This window comes from Pinus tabuliformis, chromosome 5_1, assembly GCF_031772625.1.
Source record: "Pinus tabuliformis cultivar Carrire ecotype Pingquan chromosome 5_1, CPIR1, whole genome shotgun sequence".
Classification (NCBI taxonomy): Eukaryota; Viridiplantae; Streptophyta; class Pinopsida; order Pinales; family Pinaceae; genus Pinus; species Pinus tabuliformis.
This window is the reverse complement of record NC_142305.1, coordinates 100297969-100317159: the sequence shown is the minus strand read 5'-3', so window position 1 is coordinate 100317159 and position 19191 is coordinate 100297969. Positions and strand designations below refer to the sequence as shown.

The 19191-nt window shown below is 33.1% G+C and overlaps 1 pseudogene; it reads left to right on the top strand.

Moving 5' to 3' along the window:
• The first annotated feature begins 10656 nt into the window (after positions 1-10656).
• LOC149163630 (nematode resistance protein-like HSPRO2 pseudogene) lies at positions 10657-11949 on the top strand (annotated as a pseudogene).
• The last annotated feature ends 7242 nt before the right edge of the window (positions 11950-19191 follow it).

Below are 19191 nucleotides of genomic sequence, written 5' to 3'. Positions count from 1 at the left end.
TAGAAAGCTTCTAGAAGCTTTTGTTTTACAACTATTAAGCTTTTGTAGACTTAAAAAGTTAATTATGACTTACTTACCAGTCAAAAGGTTCATGTGTGCATCTTCTAAGTTGATGCTCTTTTATATGGAGAGTATAAATTTAAACATAACTCTTCAATAGACATAAAACTAATGATGACATTATGCTAATATTTGTTATAACGGAACAATATAGCAATATGATATACCTTAACATGTTTCTTTCTAGTGACAAATATCAACTAATTTCATTGCTATCAAAAAAAAGAGTCTAATCCACAATCAATGAGATAGCAATTTGTGTAATAATAAATAAAAACCTAATAAACATCTATAAAAAAATAAACAATTTTAAATAACAACTTAATTAATCATAATAAAATTTTGACGAACAATTTTGATTTACTAAGAATTTATATGTAAATATTTCTCATAATATATGACAAGAACGGTAATGGCCACAAATCCATTGGTTCGTTATAAGGATACACACAAGAACGGATGGTTGAGGATGCTTGCCTTCGTCTTCTAACCATAGATTGAGTGCACTAAATCATTTAGATGTTACATCAAGACATTCACTCTTCCTAGGGAAATGAATCATGACAAGATAAAGCAACGATTCTTTATTTTAATAATTTAATTTTAAAATATGAAAAAGACAAAATAGTGTAGATAATATTTATAATAGTGTAGATAATATTTATGATAAGGATTTTTCTCTAAAAAAATATTTATAAAATTATAGGAAATTGCATTTACCAATTTTTTTATAGTAATTTTTAAAGGAGTAGTCTATAGAGGTGGAGGAATTGCTCCATGATTAAAAAGAGTTCGACAAAAAAATTTGTAGATGGAGTATTTGAATTGTTTTTGATAGTGGAAATGGATTAACCACTATCAAAAACTTCTAGGGCATCTAAAATTATGAAGTTTGACAGTTTTTACTTAGATTTACTTTTTGATAGTGGAAATAGATTTAGCACCATCAAACTTTCAAAACACCTAAAATTATAAAATTTAAAGCTTAAAAAAAAATCCGTATCAAATTTTTTCAAAATATAATTCGAATTTTTAAAACTCCCCGTAAAAAAACATGATCATTAAATTATTTTTAAAGTAAAAATGCTAAAAACATGGTACAACTCTTTGATAAAAAGAAGAGAGTCGTACTTGTCATTCATTTAATCGGATTAATAGGATGACAACATCCCTAATTGGTGAAGATTTGAAGCTTGTCGATTTTAATATGTTTATAAATTGGCATTACAGAAACAATATAGTGAGCACATTCTATGTAATTTTTTTTAAATAGTTAATTTTGTTTATGATTGCATTAGTTATATTAAAAAATTAATATTGGGAGATAAATTGGCATTTTGGGAAAAAAATAATATACTGAACATAATTGAATGTAATTTTTTAAAAATAATTAATTATGTTTATGATTGCATTAATTATATTAAAATTTTAATATTTATTTTATTTTATTAAAAATATATATTTTATTAATATTTTTAAATTACTTATAATTTTTTTTTTTTAAATAGAAAGTTGGCGAATGAGATTCCGTTTCTCCAAATTCTATTTAATTCGTAAAATTATTTTACGTATTATGTAAGCTGTATAGCAATGTTATTATTTGATTAAATAATAATTATAAAAATATTGCATATAAATTTTAATATGAGATTTATTAAAAATATTATATTATGGAAAGTTTTTTAGATTTATTTAAAATTGTATATTAGATTTATTAAAAATATCATATTATGGAAAGTTTTTTAGATTTATTTAAAATAGTATATTATGGAAGTTAAGTGTTTTAAAATTTATTTAAAATATTATATTATGGAAGTTAAGTATTTTTAAATTCTTTGACATATAGAATAATTTAAGATTTATTTGGTTAATATTAAAAATATTATATTATGGAAAGTTTTTTTAGATTTATTTGAAATAGTATATTAGATTTATTAAAAATATTATATTATGGAAAGTCTTTAAGATTTATTCAAAATAGCATATTAGGGAAGTTAAGTTTTTTTAAATTTATTTAAAATATTATATTATGGAAGTTAAGTATTTTTAAATTCCTTGATATATAGAATAATCTAAGAGTTATTTGAGATGTGGAAAGAAGTTGATGTTAAATTTTACTTGTGTTAATTAATTTTATTAATAGGAAGTTTATTTAGTAGATAATTATTATTTTTGTGTTTAAAGGCACTCTCTAATTTAGTATGGAAGAAATGTTGTAAAATTATGTTATGTTGTATAAACATTTTGACTCACTAAAATTACATAAAATTAAAAATTAAATTAAATTAAATTAAATAGTAATATTAATAATTATAATTATAATTATTAATATTTAAACTAGCCTATGTCCATCTTAATTCCATATCTATCAAAAGTCTAGAGGGATCAAAGCTCTCAAAAACTTCCCCTCAAGTTTTGCACTCAAAAAAGAGGTTTTCACCTTGAGGGATTTGATCCCTCAATGCATTTGATAGATTAGAAATTAAGATGGATCTACACTGGTTTACTTATGCAAAGGGGAACATGCATATCTCCCTATTACATTGAAGGTAGACATGAGTCTTCTCATCTTAATAATTAATGATATCTCCTTCATATAATAATTATGTTGAAATCGAATTTTCAAAATTTTAATTTAATTACTAATTATAAGATTTTCAGTGTTTTAATTTAATTGTCGATAATCACACTCATAAGTGTGTTGTTTTAGAATAGGGCTTCCAAAGTCTTAATTTATTTTTCAACAATTATTAAATGGATCATGGGGATTTAACTTATAGTTTGATTAATTTAAGAGAATGTATTGGCCCATAGTATTGTAACAAAGTCTATCTATGAATTGAAAATATCTATGATAAAGTGGGATTGAATCTCCATGATTAAAAATATATATATGTTTAACTCATATATTAATTCTCTTAGTAGTAATGATAATAATTTAGAATAAAGTTATAATCTAATTAATATTTATTTTTATTTTTTAATCTTGGTCATGTGAGATGTATCATGAAGTGTACCAACCATTTAATTTATATGGTTGTCATATAAATTAAATGGTTGGTAAATGCCAATAGGCCTTAAAACACTACATTTAATTCTTGATATATCTTCGGTTATAAAAAGTAACAAAAATTAAGTAAATTATAATTTGATTTTAAATTATTATTATTATTATTGTAAAAATAATTAATTGATAAGTTACACATATTTACATTTTTTAAAAGAATGTAACAAGATTCTTAATTATGGAGATTTACCATCACTTTATGGTGAAGATTCTTAATTTATGAGTAAGATTTGTTACAATGCCATAGTTTATGAATACCACATGCCAAAAAATCATTATTCATTTCATATGGCACTTGTTCACATGACATTTTTTAATTAATCAATTTAATTAAAAGGTAACTCAATGTATCTATTTTGGAATAGCGCTTCCATAATTTTATTTTAATTATCAATAATTATTAGGCAGATGGTAGGGACTTAACCTCTGTAGAATATTCTAGAATATTCTTAGTATTATTCACAAATCAAAGGTTGAGATTTATCTCAAAGTTAGTTATGTCATTTTTTTACCTTTTAATTAAATTGATTAATTAAAAATAAGTCATATGAATATGAATTATGGTTTTCTTGGGCATGTGGTATTAGTAAGCCATGGTATTGTAACAAATCTTGTTTACAAATTAAGAATCTCCATGATAAAATTGGGTGAATCTCCATGGTTGAAAGTCTTGTTATATATATTCCTTTTTATAATTAATAATAATGATAATTTAACATCCCCCAATGGTGGTGTCAGGCAGGAGATTGGTGGCTCAGGATGGGCTGATAATACCACCACCAAGTGTCATTAATGATTCGAAAGTGTGTTGAAAACGCCTCATCTAGCGAGAGCCTAGTGAAGGTTATGGAGAATGTTTGGGGTTTAATCACCATTTGCCTAGTCGAGGGACTCGTTTGTGTGTCGTAAGAGATGAAGGTGGAGACTATGGCAAGTATTAGCTCTTTAGGTGCGCAGGATGGCTTAATCCTCAAGCCATGCCACACTCCTTGTTTGCAAACTGTCAAGAGGGGTTACATTTTCATACGGTATAGTGTGTCACTGGCTATGGAGTTGGTTCTTAAGGTAGCTACCTGGGATCCTGGGACATTGTGGCGGGAAGTGGTTTGTGGGAAAGCGTTGCAATGTGAGTTAGGCATAGATTTTGTAGATTGGAGAATTTTTGTAGCTTGGTTTGGGGGTTTCCCAAATTCACTATGGTGCAGGTAAATTCTTATGGTTTCGCCTATTTTGTCTTTTTCATCTGATGTTATGATTTGACTAGCTCCACTACCCTCATGGCCATAGTTGTTGGTTTGGGTTTCATTGTGGCTAGTAACATTTTCTTTGAAGGGATTAGTTGTCAACCAACGGATACTAGGCCTATGGGGAAGCTATATTGGAGGTGGTCCAATGACTCCAGAGGGTGGATTCATGTCGTGTATGCTTAGTGGTTCTCAGTGCAAGGGGTGGGTGAGCATATTTTATGTGTAGGGTTGAGGTGAGGCAGAGGTCAGTTTCCAGTTCTGTGACGTAGATCCAAGGGTTGGGCCAGCAAGGAGGGTTTCTTGAAATGGATCGTGGGGTGTGGGACCTTAGGAATTCTAGTTGAAAGGGGTATGCGGAAGGAAATGCAAAGACAAAGATGACATGCACGTAGGGGTGTCGACCCTCGAGGCATGGGACAATGCATTCTATGGATCAATGGGACATTAGAGAGGAGGTAGACCAGCAGGCTAATTCTCCTAGAAAAGTGGAACTTCCTCCCCCATTTGATTTTATTAAAGCTCAGTTGTGTCATGTCACTCTGTTAGTAGAGAAATTAGCTCGAGATCAACACAATGACCATAATGAGCTCATAGCCTTTATGAACAATTTGTAGCCATAATATTCAAAACCATCCAATTCAAATTGTAAATCGGTCAAACTCGTCAGTTCATTAGCCTCAGCCATTGAACCGGTTGAAAAATTGGTTTTTTGGAGCAGATTCCCAGTTTTTGGGCCTAAACGGCCATAAAGCAGCTAGTTTATGATGAAACCAGTCAGTTTCGTCATAAACCAACCAATTTATTGTCAGGGCAGTAGCAGACCCCTCAGAAGGTTGTTTCACGTTTTTTCAAGTGGTTTTGAGGGAAACTAGGGGTTGTTTCCCTTCATAAACAACCCCTCCAAGCCTTTAAAAAGATCTCTCTAAAGCGACAGAACTTAGAATTGTTTGTGCTTTTAATATGTAAAATACATAATGTATTGTAAGTAATATTTGTATTAATAAGATGAATGTACAAGAGTGAATGAATGTTACAATGAGAGCCCACTTATATACCTAGGTAGGTGCCCCTTTATGACTTAGCATGTCTTTAGACATGCCTTTTAATTTAACTAATGACTATTTAAATAATCATTACTTTGATTATTTATTATTTACATTTATTTTTATCTAAATTATATTCTTAACATTGCCTCTCTCTTCAAAAAACTTTGTCCTCAAAGCTTAATCGCTGACAATTTCTTCACTCACCCACGTCAGCATGTGTAGGAAGTGTTATTGAATTCCTTTTTTTTTGTTAATTATATATATTTTTAATATAATATTCTTATTCATTTTTTAATATCATTTTATTTTATATATATAATGTTATTAAGAAAAGTAAGTTAATAAAATTAATAAATAAAGTGACTTTATAATTGAATAAAGTAACTTTATTATAATTTCATAAGTCACTTATGATTATTAATTGATTAATCCTTTTTTTTAAATTCACTTAATTAAATTTCCTTTTTTTTAAATGTGAATGGTATTGTCGTGTCCATTCAATGTTTTTCGTGAATGGTTAGCCTTGTAGTTCCTGTCGGGGCTCTCATAAATGTGTTTACCCATTAGCATCACATATAACACGTGCTTTCCTTTGAATTATCGAGTGCCTAAGTGGAAGCTCAACCAATTCAGAATCTGGGCCATTTCCTCCTTACATCACTAACATTGTCATAACCAACTTCATCCAATCTATCTTCATCCTCCCGCTTCACAGACTCTCCCTCACAAAAGATCTCAGTATCAGGAGAAACAACACAATATTCCCCTCGGTCCGTCTCAATACTTTGAACTCTACACTATGCATTCCACCTATAACAAGGAAAAGGTCTCCTTTCCTTACTTGGTGATATCCCTCCATGAAATAGGGCTTTAAATATGCATCGAACAGATTGTCAGTAACACCCTTGACGGTATCATTAATAGGCAGGATATGCACACGCTTTTCGTACTTTACATCGAGGCACTGATGAACCGGCAAGTGCTATTTCATGGACTATAGCATCATTAATGCACCAGATTGCCGTCACCCGGAGAGCCCATCACATGCATGGATGCATGGATGCATATCTCATCACTCAGCTGTGGCAATGCCCGTTCCTGCCCGCGTCCGGTGCCGATGTCCCTGCCCGCCTCCAGTTTGAGGACATAACCAGTTCACCAACCTATCCATTAATGGACTTAAATTCTGCCGGCGCCTCCGTAGTTTACCAACTCAACCCGCGCATTAACGGTGCCGGGATCCATAAACTCCATACGCTATCGAGATTTCAACCCACGCAATTACTGGTGCTGGGATCCATAAACTCCATACGCTATCAAGATTTAAGACCCGCGAAGAAGAACACGGCAGAGCAGCCCCTGCAACCAGCGAAGAAGAACACGGCTCTGCAGCGGCGAACAGAGATTGGTGATCACGGGTGACTTCCATTGCCACGGTATTAAAACCTTTACGATCATAATTGTTCAATACTTTGTGATTATATATAGAAGGGTTATATAATTCCTTCATGATGTATGCCCTAAAATGGCTAGATGAATTAGATTTAATTTTTGGGTTTGTTTTGGATGTTGTCACTCTGATCTCAATAATATATCTCAAGGTAATTTCTTGATTAGTAAGCCATCGATCCATAATTTTTCCCTTCTGTGAAGAAATATTTACGCTGTGCCATCTGTGCTTAAAAGTTGCATAGATCATATATATATTCTTGTCTGTGTGCTTGAAAATTGCATAGATCATATATTCTGGTGTGTTGGTCTCCCAAGTCCAACACTGTTAAACCGATCTATTACAAGTAAAACGAGAAACAATGAAGAAAAGAAAAAGCACGAGGCATTAAGCTTTTGAAGAATGAAATTCTGAAAGTTTATTGAAACTAAGAGACGAGAATTTAGCAAACTTGGTTATCTTCAACCATAGCGAGGACCCTGTAACTAAGAGAAGAGAATTTAGCGAACTTGGTTATCTTGAACCATCGAAATCAGCATTAATATTCGTTCTGGTCTCTGATTTTTCAAGCGCCACGGTTCATATCGTCAAATCCAGCTTGATATCGTTCTGATCTTGAAAGCTATTATAGTTTAATGAGAGAAGACCGCTTTCTCTTGGGCATGATGTTTTTGTTTTGTTATATGTTGTACTAAGGCTAAGTGATAGATTAGTAATATCAACTGTCTCATGAAATGGATTTTCATCTTTTTCATCTTCCCATTTCCCATTTCCTTGGCATAATCTTCCTGTCAATTGCAGTTCAAAAGGGTATCTCAATGGCTCCTGGGGCTTATCCATCGCATTACTTTGTTCATGTCGCAGTAATAAGATGTGAACCAGATGTTCGACCTCATTCCCCTGTCCACGAAGGAAAAAACAAGATCAACAAAATTTCATAGTTTCACTTACAAATTAATTGTAAAATGATTTTTTGCAAAAGAACTGTGTTGGCTAACTTAGTTGGTCAAACATTTCAGTACACGTCAATAAATGTGTAACAAACTAATTATTTTCCAAAAATTCATCTCACAATAAAAATCTACATCAAAAAAATTATACATTATCAAATTTAAAAAGCTTCTTGCACTGCACAGTAACTCGGAAAATTTATCTAATTAATTAATTTAGTAAAATGAACTAATTATTTAGGGTTTTTTTCGCTGACCTTCAAACTTGTCTGTGATCTGCAGTCAGAGTTTCCTTTGTTAAAAATATCAGTTGGAGTTGGAGTTTCTTCCGCGATATGACCTGAGAAATGAAAACACTTTGCTTTCAAGCCAACAATTTAACTATTTCAAAATGTCAAACATGGTTCATGTCTAAATATTAGAGTATTTGTTACTCAGACATACATTTACAAAACAGGTTTTTATAGAAAAGGTCAAAAGAATCTTCAAACGAATGAAATAAATATATTCATCATCAAACTATGATATCTTAGAATTGTAAACTATTATGAAATTTTCCAACCAAGTTACCATGACGACCAGTGCCAGGTTGTATGGAATCACTCCAGGTTGGCTGCTGTTCAATTGAATTTACATGATCGAGAGCACTTCGTTCACTGGCCATGATAAAAGAGTCTGTGTCTCCCATCCAAAGCCTGTAATTTTGCAGTCTTGAATTCACACATTCTTGAAAATCCAAAATTTCAAAATTAAGAAGGATTTATGGTTATAGTGCTTACCTATTATGAGTTGTTCCAAGTGAATACGCAGAGGAGCACGTAGATGTTTTTGAAAAATCAGAACACAGATCCTCTTCACCATCGTTATCTGTGATATGTTGCTTCTGGCCATTTGTTGGCATAGATTGTTGTTGGCAGTTTTGGGTTTGGGATTCTGTAAGCCCAAAGTTGTTACTGTATTGACAAAAGTAGAATTCAATAAAAAATAGTGTAGAAAAGAAGAACTAAACTAAATTAATTACCATGGTTGTGTTGGTTGTTCTTTTCAGTACGGTACATCTGGAAAACATCATAGAATATTCCATTAAATACAATGTCAAACTTTTGTTCTGGAAAAACAATAACTCTGCAGCTTGGAATTAAAAAGCAACGAGTGCATACCTGCAGATGGCTTTTGACATGGGAAATCGTAAGCCCTCTCACATTCATCAGCTGAAGAACAAGTTTTGGGGTTGCCTCTGCAAAATATCAGCACATTTATATGCCCAGTTAACCCTCTTGCTCCATTTTTTAAAAAGTAAAGCCCAGTGATTTTTATTTTTTTTCCAAAAACTGTTTTGATACATCTGTAAATCTAAATCTCTGAAGCAATTAAAGGTTTGCAGCGCCGAAGGATTTTAAATTTCCAAGTCTGTAAATTTTCTCATGGATGCATGGATGCACATAACTCGTTTATCCAATATGTGTTCTTGTTTTAAAACATTTCTTTTAATACTTTACTTAACATGTAATATTTTTAGTGTCTATGAACTCTAAATTTGGTATACAGACCCTAAGTTTCCTATATTTGAACTATTGTTATATAAGGAACATAATTTCTCTGTTCCTTTTTAATTTGAACTATTTTAAATATTTTTATTGGAATTCTTAAAATATTTTTCTATTAATAATATTAATTTTTTAAATCAATATTACATAAATGTAAAAATACATATAAATTTAAATAAAAACCCGTTTCACTATTAACATTTAATTTCAAAATTTTAATATAATTTATTTTTTAAAAATCGAATAATAATCGAAGTGTTAAATCATTTACTTCAGTTTACATCTTTAAAAATGCATAAGTTGTTGACCATTCTTTCAAAATTTTAATATAAATTATTTTTTTAAACATTAAATAATGATCGAAGTGTTAACTCATTCAATTCAGTCTACTTCTTCTAACGTCGAACTCTCAACAATGCTCCAATGATTCAATCATTTTTTGAATTAATAAAATAACATAATACATCAAGTGGACCCATCACCTATTTTAATAGTACATGCTATTCATATCTCTCCCATATTTGCCAAAATAAAAAGATATACTAAGCTTCCCATCCACATACACATTGTTCAGAACTATTCCTGTAACCAGTCTAAAAAGGGCCACTGAATATAAAGAAACAAAACTTACAGAATTTATTACCGTATCAAAAATCTTCTTCATAAGACGATACTAAAAACATAGAAAATGCAATATGGCACAGCCATTCAATAGAGTGCCCTCCTATCACCTCTAATTTTATCGATTTGAAGATCGATGCACCATGTCCTTCTGCTAGATTAGAGAAAATTCCACGGCTTACATATATCACAACAGGTAGTTTGTGTCTCACATCGATATAGGCCATGTTTTGCATTGTTTCCATTAGATTAACTCAGTTCCGATATGAACTGATTATACCCTTCTATTGATTATTTTCTGGTGATGGGATTATTTCCGGATCTCTGTGTAGTCATAACGGCATTAACATCGCCATAAGGCTTATAAGTGAGGCTCGGCAACCGCAAGATAATTTATGTGTTAAGTTTTTATCGTATACAGAAAAAGTTGAGTTGCAACAAATAGATATGCTTTCTATCCAGTAACATATTATATAAAACTTTTGAAATATATCAAGGATTTAAGAACATTTTATTCTATTCCAGTTTTCAAAATTTTAGTGTTTAAAATGGATTTTAGTGTTTATTCTATTATTATGTTGTTCTTTTTAGATTATGGTATATGGAGAGAATTAGTGTCTTTACTCTCTTGGTTATGTTTGCAGGGAAAAAATATGTCCTGTAAATAAATGGCATCTTATTTTTCCTTTGTTGAAGACTCTATAGAGCCCTCCCCCATGGAGTGTGCGGGTTACGAGCAGTATGTGCATCTCCCCGAGCTCAGTGCCATGTGGAAATTCAAGGAATGGCCTGGTTGGTCTAGAGAGGGGTTGGTAAAGGCTGCCTTACAGTCATTGGAGATTACTTTTCGGTTTGTTCCGTCTGTCCTCTGTGACACAAGGACTTACATTGACAAAGAGGAATGGAAGAGAAGGCTTGAATCCTTAATTAGTTCCCAGATTGAGTTGATTTCAATGATTTGTGAAAATGACAAGCAGGTTCCCACTCTTCAGTTGTCAGTAAGTAGTGGTATTCTTGCTAGGAAAGTTTTCCACGAGGTATGGCAGAGACCTGGTGCTTTACCTGTGGTTAGCAGAACAAGTGAAGAGAGCTTACTTCCTCGTTTGGGTAGATGGAAAAGCGCTGAAGCTATGGTTTCTAGAATATGGCTTGCCATTGAAGGCCATATGCAGAGGACTCCCTTCACTTTAGGTCTGGGGGAACCAAATATGTCAGGTAAGCCTCTTCTTGAATATGATAGAATCTGCAAGCCAAGATATTTGCACTCTTTAAAACAACATAAACAGTTCCATAATCTAGAAGATGCCAAACTTTGCAATGTCCTCCAGATCTTTGAGGCCTGGGTATTTGTAGGCCAAGAATTGTTGCAGAGAGTATATGAAAGAATAGACTCTGGGGATTTCGTAGGAGCATCCAAAGACTGTTGGATGGTTGAAAGGATGTGGAACATGCTCACAGAAATTGTGAACTTGCTTCTAGTGATGGACCCTGATGATTTCCTTTGCCTTAAACACCAGTTGGCAATTAGCAGCACTAGTACGCTTGCAGGCGCATATTGCCTTCGGTCTGCCCCCCTTAGAGACCTTACAAATGCATGCAAGGAACTAAGGCATCTGGTGCCCAAAGTCATCGGTGTTGAGGCTGATCCAAAGGGTGGACCAAGGCTCCAGGAGGCACTTATGCATTTGTTTCATTCACATGGACTGCGCTCACATGACACTTCAGGTGCTTACCATGTTGCAACAATACATGTTCTGTTGGCCTTCCAGGCAATAGAAGCCGCGGTGAAAAGGTTTTTCTTCTCATATCAACAGCTGGTAGTAACAACCATGGGTAGCACTGAAATGAATGGTCCATCATATCTAGGTGCTTGTGATGCCCTACGTCAGATATATTTTGAACCACCTTATTTCCCTAGTGTGGATGGTGCAAAGACATTTTTGGGTTACTTTTGGCACTAAAAGTTACAACTATGGTGGATGGTACACTGGAAGATCTACAGACAAATCAAGTGAAGTTTACAAGAGAAAGAACAGTGCCTTCAATTTTTCAATGTATTACCCCAAATTCATACATACACTTTTTACATTGATAGTTTTGAATACTATACATAGAATTATATTGGATATAGGATTAGACTAATTTTTGTTCATCCCCATCAGTAGGAGCAATCAATAGAACAGTGCTAGAAATTTGAACAATTTTTTTCCCCTCTACAACATGGATAGGATACTAAGGAATCATAGTGTGCAATTCCTCCTTTGTTAAATACTGTAAAAGATTGTCCAAAATTAAAAAGGTAATTATTAAAATTATTAAATTTTACGAGTTGTTTCTTTTTATAATTTTATAATTCTTTACCTAAATTCTATGATGAGTTTAATGATATTTATATAATTCATTATATAAAAAGATTGTAAGAAAAAAATAAATTATATTAATAAAATTATAAAAAAGAACTATAAGTTTTATATGGCCATGATTGTAAAAAAAAATTGCATTTCCTGCATTTTCATGATAGCTATTATCAAGTTAGATAATAGGAATTACAAGGATTGAGAAATAATGCAAAATCATGATAATGTTATGGAATTCAATAAGAGAGATTTATTTCTGATAGACTATTACAAAAAAATTTGACACTGTTTTGGTAATGGTTAAATAAATTTTTACTCTACAGATAAATACAGAGAAATTTTAACCTTAATTAAAAACCTGTTAATTTCAATATCAAGCCTTCCTACAATTATCTAAGGCTACCTAAAATTTAAATTTAATATGCTTCATAAAATTCAAGTTTCAATACCTCCGCGAATATACTGACGTAGCTCAACTAGATTTGTGGATGCCACTTCATAAACGCAACAGTGGTATTGGAAAATATTATGTCATCCTTCTAAATAAATACTTTTTCTTTTATATGGCACCTTTTAAAACGAGGATACCGAACGTCCCAGCAATGGAATTCGAACAAACATAAGACATATTTCTTTTGTTTGTTTTAGTTGTAAATGCCACACTTGTTTTTAGCACTTGGTATATATATATGTGTGTGTGTGTGTGTGTGTGTGTGTTGGGGGGGCGTGTTTATATCTGTTTGATATAAGTCTAAGTGAAACACAAATTTAGTAAAAAAAAATTATAAACAATATCTTAACCATATATCTCATCCTCAACTAATCTAAATTATAAATTAACTATAATATCTAATCCCTCTTTTTTATTTTCCAAGAGCCGCCCATCCCAGCTAAAGTATAATATTACTTCCAGTTTCTGAAAAGGAATGCTTGCTCGGTAAATCAATTTAATGTGCAGGGTGTTTCAAAGAAAGTTGCAAATATGGTTGTAAGTGTTAATGTACACGGTTATAGTTGAGACCAAAGGTAAAGCGCCCCAACTTTCATCCCAACCCAACTAAATTATAATATAGGTGCAGTGGTTGAAAAGGAGTACTGTCCTAAAAAATGAGTCCTCAAATATGAGTTTAATGACCATGGTATTGGAGGGAAGGTAGTAGATATGCCTATAAGGGTTAATGTACATAGTTATAATTGTGGGTGAAGATAATAATTAATTTATTTTATTTTTGGCCTAAAATTTAATGATTTTTGTTTTTTTATAAGATTGTAGGTTTTTTATTAAATTATATTCAAAAATTTTATAATGCAATTTTTTATTGGGTAAATTAGATTTTTGAATGTATAAATAAATTTTGTTCTTCAATACTAATTTGTTTTAGTGAGATTGTAAATTTTAGTCAAATTATTTATAGTATAGTATCATTTATAAAATATGTTGTTCTTTAATCATATAAGTTTAAATTTAGAACATTGATAATGCATATTGCTTATAATCATTCTCTCTCCTAATATCTATAATTTGGCTTAACAATTATCATTTTCTTGCAGATTGACACACCATTTGCTCGCTTGTGCAGAGCCTAACCCCACGGTTTACAGAGAACAAAAACAATCATTGTAATTTTTCTTTAGTGGGTGACTGGCAAACTTTAGTGAATTGCCTTCACCTCTGCAATTTTTTTCCATATAGTTCGGATTGTTTTAATAATCAATATTAGTAGGGCAATTACTTAGCCTTTACTTTAAAATTTTTACATTTCACACATAGCTTAATTAAGGGGAAAAGTAAGTGGCCATAATCCAAGTAAAATTGCTTTGATTTTCATAGATTTGTTAAAATTGATTTTTGATAACATAGTTTTATATGTTTTCTTAGTATAGGAAAAATATAAAAATTCTTTTGGAAAAAGTTTGCTTTAAGTAGTGTTTGGAGTTTTTGAAAGAAAAAGGAAATTTTCGTGAGATAATTAGTGGTCATGAGTTGTATGCGTCGGAAAAGATAAAGAGATTGTTTCTTTGATTGTCTTTGCTACGAAAGTTGTCATTTTATAAATTTTGCATTCTCTCAACTCTCTTAGTTAGGATATTCATTGAAAAAGGCAAAATAGTTTAAATCATCCTAGGTGCATTTTTTAGTGGATTTGAGTCGAGTCTACACACCATTCAGTTTCATTTACACTACCTTTTGACTTAAAGAACAACCATAAAATTAACGCTTAAAGTAAAATTGACGTAGTAACTTTTTATTTACTAGGGCTCTGAAACACCAATATAGATCAGGCTAGTGTCTTGGAGTAGGAGAGTAATTAACTCTCCAAGACAGTAAAACCAAACAAGTAGCTCATCTTGTGGTAGGATAAATCCAATTGTTACAATTACGCTCTGGGAAAGCTCCTCTTAAAGGAGAAGCACGAGATCGTGTCCGAACCAGTGAGGGGATCAATCCTCCTTCATTGGGAACGACGCCAGATATACACGTACTACAAACGGTAAACCTCGGATTATTGTCGAGGAGCCTGGGGTCACTTGTCGGTAAACCTTGGATTATTGTCAAGGAGCCGGCAAGGGGATTGAGCTTGCTACTCTGCCCTTGCGTGTGTATCGGATCGTAGACTGTTCCCCCAGGTGTATTTGTTGCTATTGGTGACCTTAGTGACCATAATCTTTAGGGCTCTACCCGAGGTGACGGTGGAGGGAAGATCCCACTGTACCTGGAACAGACGTCGGCTAGACTCACTTGGATTTTCTGGGGGTTCACTTCACTCGAGACAGTTAAAAGTGGAGGAACTTGGTCCAGTCTATTCATTAAGCAGGTTGTCGGGGTAACTGTTTCACCCACCACTTCTGCACTGAATTCGACGACGTTGGATTTCATCACCAACCAGTGTTTTCGGTCTAGAAGGTTACTGTTTGCGTATGGTTTGACGCCCTAGATTCTTTAGGCGTCTGATTCAAATTTGTTTGGTTCTTTAGAGACTTTAGGTGGTTTGATTTGAGTTTCTACTTTGTCTGCGTGTGCAGTAGTTTAAAAGTTTTTAACTGTGGCTGAATTACCGAGACAGTCCCCTACCAGTCGGGGCAAGTCTCCTGAAGTTGTCACCGTGGCCGATTTGTTGAGGAGGTCTCATAGACTTCGAGGCCAACCTCCCGAAGAGGTCCCGAGTCATTTCGAAGGTTGGAAATTCCTTGTAAATCCTAGTGGCAGTAGAGTAGGTTCACCTGAAGAAGGAGGTTCACCTGAAGAAGGACAGTCTTCAGTGGTAGTTCATCTGGATTACCAAGGTTTAGAAACATGTTATAATCCTGAAGCTGTTGCAGTTTCAGAGCTTACTGGTAGTTTTTCATCTGCTAGTGATATAGGCGAAGAACCTGACGTATCTGAACCTGTTACTCCTACTTCTAGTGTTCCGGATTCACCAAGGGTAGAAAGAGTTATCACCGAAAATCTTCCTTCTGGTTTGATTGCTATTGCACTAGTCATCCTTCTATAACTTTCCAACACATGCTGGAGTAAACAGATTGTAATTTGGGTAATTTTTCTAACTGCAAATAGGAACGTACTTGTGTATTGGCAGGGTGGCTATGAGGTCCCTAGAAGTGATGAATTTGAATTTTTATTGGTTTTATATATAGTATTAGGTTTTCTCTCATGTTTTCTGTGAATGACATGGGTGAATTTTATCCTACACCCACTAGGTTATCGATATGTAATTTCGGTAATTTTTATTTCAAAAGATATTTTAAAGAAATGCAATGATTTCATTTGTGTATTCAATAAACACAAGATTTTATAATTGAGTAAAATATTCGCCATGCCTGGTGAGAGATTCGCCAAAAAATTATATATACATATTATATTATTGATAAAATGGCCTTCCATTTTTCCTATATAACATGGAGATTCGCCCATTTATTATATATATAAATTTAGGAGGGGTTCTTAAAATTTTCTCTGTACATGGTTAATCTAAACTTGTCAGAGATATTTAAGCTTATTAATATCTTACTTATCGTACAATGTCATCTAAGATCCCCTGAATATTACTTAATCCCAAAGTGGTACGCTATGCATTGATCAAGACCATAATATTTACTCAAACTAAATTATTTTCAATGCAATTCGTACAGGTATTTTAAGAATGAGTAAGTGGGGGAAGATTAACGAGTTGGAAGTTGAAGACCCAGAAGATATGATACAATTTTCAGCAGAAGACTTAACATGGACAGAGATTGGGGGGGACCAAGTTGCGGTGATTCCATATTGTCGACTTGATGATTTCATAAGTGGAGAGGAATCAAATGAAAGTGCACCCACTCGATTTCTTCTCAAGAAACATCGAAGTAGAGGAATAGAGGATATCACACGCACCAATTACTCAACATACCTGGAGTACAGTGTGTGAGTCTCTATATGCTTTTTCAAGATACGTATAATTTTTTCAATATGCATAAATATTATATCTAATTTGTAGTAATTTTTTTACGTACAGTTATTGGTGTTCATATGGCCCGGAGTCAACAAGGATAATTAGGAGTGCATCATCAGATCCAAAGACAAACCGCAATCGACATGAAAGTATTAAAGTTGGTTGCCAATGTCACTTCTTTGTGCGACGACTTCAAATGAGACCAGATGATGCTGTAATAACATATACTACATGTAGACATATTGATAAATCCAATGTTATTTGTCATGGGACAGATGCAATCGGTAGGCCCATGTGGTCGCAAGTCAAAATCAGGGACAGATAATCTACAATTTGAAAGGGTTGGACGAGTTCATGCAAGGAAAAAAAGAATGGATGAACAATTGGGGTCAGCTTCTCAAAAACAAAGAAATGTGGACCACGCGCCTGAGATAATACAAGATTCTATTATACCCAATATTGGTATGGAAATTTCATGCTATGCATTGTTTTATGTTAAATGCGATATATTAGCATGTTCAACACATTTGCATGACTATATGAACTATTTTTATTGTTACAGCTGAGGGACCCACATTTCACAACATTCCAAGTTGTCGAATTCGTTTATTTGATGAACATGCTATTGAAAAAAGATCTAGCATTGAGAACACGACTTCAGCCATTAACACCCCAATATCCTCCCCAAGGGTGCTCCCCCTATTGCTGAACCAATTAGGATGTATCATCGCCCACACCCACCACCTTTTTCCTCCATAAATTCTTCCATGCCTATAACCACCTCTCTAATACCTTCCCAATGCTCACCCCTACCCTTCAGTCATCAACCATTCTCATCTTTTCAATCGTCCACCCTTAACATTCCAATTTCCCCCCCTAGGTTAATCCCCCGGCCTACAGTGATTCCCACTATCGTACAACCGGTGGGGGTGTATTGTCGCCCACACCCACTACCTTTTCCCTATTTCACATCCACCATGCCTTTATCTAGCACCCCTGAACCATGCCTATATTTGTCACCAAGTGCTCCGCCATCTACTCAGGAAGGGCTGTCTTCTCCATTGCCTCAAAACCTCACGGTGAGAACGAGTATTTGATCAAAATATCATCGTGAATTAATGAAATTGATTAAATTCCTTTCAATTTTTACAACTAATTGATTATTGTATTTTTTTGCAGAGATATCAATTTGGAAATCCACCTGGGAGTGCCAAGAGGGACGAGGGTGACTTATAGATCCATACTTTAGATCGATCATGATGTTGTTTTTCCATTATGTCATTTATGGGCATGAGATTCCATTATTTATGTTGGAAATGATGTTCTATTTTGTAAAAAAGAAACATGTATAGTTGGACCTATTTTGAATAAAAATACATAAATTTATACTTGTGTTGATGACAACATTTTCATTGAATTTTAAATCGTTATGTGGATGCGATGTTATATTCTATCAATGTTACATTACTTTTGATGAATAGTTGTAATAGATTTTTCGTTTATTATTTACAAATTATCAAGTTTATAAGTTAAGTTACTTATATATTTATATCTTATTTGATGTTTAAAATGTAATCTTAAGACTTATACCTCGCACCTCAAGATTAATCTGTCTAAAAATACATAAGCCTTTCTAACTTGATACTAGATTTTTCGTTTATTATTTACAAATTATCAAGTTTATAAGTTAAGTTACTTATATATTTATATCTTATTTGATGTTTAAAATGTAATCTTAAGACTTATACCTCGCACCTCAAGATTAATCTGTCTAAAAATACATAAGCCTTTCTAACTTGATACTAGATAAAAAACAATAACCACACATTACAATCCAATATCACTTTAAAAATATTCTTACAAAGTCTCTTAACAAATATGTAACCATAGATATTTTTATCATAAGCTACCATACAATAACGACTCTTAAGTATACACAAAATATATATCGAAAAAAATATGACAGCTTAAATATATTTTCACATCCTCGACCCTAGAATATTCATTTATTTCTTTACATATGAATTATAGTTTATGGTTTATGTTCATATTCCATAGATTTTACATGTGAGAATCAACCCATTTAATAAACATGTACTTGTTATTTAACCTCTTTAACCTTTATTGAAACTATGCATATACGGAAACTGGGCATATACGGAAGATGTGCGCATATACGGAAACTGGGCATATACGGAAGATGTGCGCATATACGGAAACTGGGCATATATGGAAGATATGCGCGTGTCTTCCGTCTATGCCCAGTTTCCGTACATGCGCACATCTTCCGTATATGCCCAGTTTCCGTACATGCGCACATCTTCCGTATATGCCCAGTTTCCGTATATGCGCACATCTTCCGTATATGCCCAGTTTCTGTATATGCGCACATCTTCCGTATATGCCCAGTTTCCGT